The 1,838-nt window shown below is 41.1% G+C and overlaps 1 non-coding gene and 2 pseudogenes across 1 annotated transcript; all 3 read right to left on the reverse strand.

Moving 5' to 3' along the window:
* Nucleotides 1–743: 743 nt before the first annotated feature.
* LOC115183872 (5S ribosomal RNA) lies at nt 744–862 on the reverse strand. Its single transcript, XR_003874108.1, has one exon. It is a non-coding gene; the product is annotated as a 5S ribosomal RNA (ribosomal RNA).
* Nucleotides 863–1,271: 409 nt separating this feature from the next.
* On the reverse strand, nt 1,272–1,386 carry LOC115183841 (uncharacterized; annotated as a pseudogene).
* Nucleotides 1,387–1,795: 409 nt separating this feature from the next.
* LOC115183812 (uncharacterized) overlaps nt 1,796–1,838 on the reverse strand; it is a 118-nt pseudogene continuing 75 nt past the window's right edge.

Below are 1,838 nucleotides of genomic sequence, written 5' to 3' on the forward strand. Positions count from 1 at the left end.
GGAATAATGGTCTGGGGCTGTTTTTCATGGTTCGGGCAAGGCCCCTTAATTCCAGTGAAGGGACATTTTAACACTACAGCATACAATGACATTCTAGACGATTCTGTGCTTCCAACTTTGGCAACAGATTGGGGCAGGCCCTTTCCTGTTTCAGCATGACAATGTCCTGTGCACAAAGCGAGGTTCATACGAAAAGTGTTTGTCGAGATCGGTTTAAAAGAACATGACTAGCCTGCACAGAACCCTGACCTCAACCCCATCGAACACCTTTGGGATGAATTGGAACGCAGACTGCAAGCCAGCCCTAATCGCCCAACCTGGTATGGCCGTAAGCGATAAACAATCTCTTGGTACAACATATATAGTCAAAGTTAGTCTGATAAACAGACATTGCATTTTCACCAATTACATAAGCAGCTTGAACTTTGTGTCACTGAAAAAGTAGATGAAACTACAAACACTGTAGCCCTCACTTTTTAGCACAGGTAGTTGGATAAAATACAAACTTTATTTCCTTTCATCATTTGAACAGGGCAAGGGAGCACAAAGCACACACAAGCTGCATTCAGCAACAATATTCTTATTTGTCTTATAAATACAAGGCAGATGCTAACTGACAACACAAGGAACTTTGATCCTATTAAAAAGGCAGGAAGCTGCATTTAGTCAATTAATCATTAAATGCTTACTACAAGGCAGTGTTGCAGATGAAATAGTGCAAGAGCACACCCTCGTGGAAAGAATGCTTACAGCACCTGGTATTCCCAGGGGGTATCCCATCCAAGTACTAAGCAGGTCCGACCATGCTTAGCTTCCGAGATCAGACGAGATCGGGAGTACCCAGGATGGTATGGCCGTAAGCGATAAACAATCTCTTGGTACAACATATATAGTCAAAGTGAGTCTGATAAACAGACATTGCATTTTCACCAATTAGATAAGCAGCTTGAACTTTGTGTCACTGAAAAAGTAGATGAAACTACAAACACTGTAGCCATCACTTTTTAGCACAGGTAGTTGGATAAAATACAAACTTTATTTCCTTTCATCATTTGAACAGGGCAAGGGAGCACAAAGCACACACAAGCTGCATTCAGCAACAATATTCTTATTTGTCTTATAAATACAAGGCAGATGCTAACTGACAACACAAGGAACTTTGATCCTATTAAAAAGGCAGGAAGCTGCATTTAGTCAATTCATCATTAAATGCTTACTACAAGGCAGTGTTGCTGATGAAATAGTGCAAGAGCACACCCTCGTGGACAAAATGCTTTCAGCACGTAGTATTCCCAGTTAGTCATCCAAGTACTAACCATGCCCGACCCTGCTTAGCTTCCGAGATCAGATGAGATCGGGCGTACCCAGCCTGGTATGGCCGAATGCCACAAACAATCTCTTGGTACAACATATATAGTCAAAGTGAGTCTGATAAACAGACATTGCATTTTCACCAATTAGATAAGCAGCTTGAACTTTGTGTCACTGAAAAAGTAGATGAAACTACAAACACTGTAGCCATCACTTTTTAGCACAGGTAGTTGGATAAAATACAAACTTTATTTCCTTTCATCATTTGAACAGGGCAAGGGAGCACAAAGCACACACAAGCTGCATTCAGCAACAATATTCTTATTTGTCTTATAAATACAAGGCAGATGCTAACTGACAACACAAGGAACTTTGATCCTATTAAAAAGGCAGGAAGCTGCATTTAGTCAATTCATCATTAAATGCTTATAACAAGGCAGTGTTGCTGATGAAATAGTGCAAGAGCACACCCTCGTGGACAAAATGCTTACAACACCTGGTATTCCCAGGCACTCTCCGATCCAAGT

Source organism: Salmo trutta, unplaced genomic scaffold, assembly GCF_901001165.1.
Source record: "Salmo trutta unplaced genomic scaffold, fSalTru1.1, whole genome shotgun sequence".
NCBI lineage: Eukaryota > Metazoa > Chordata > Actinopteri > Salmoniformes > Salmonidae > Salmo > Salmo trutta.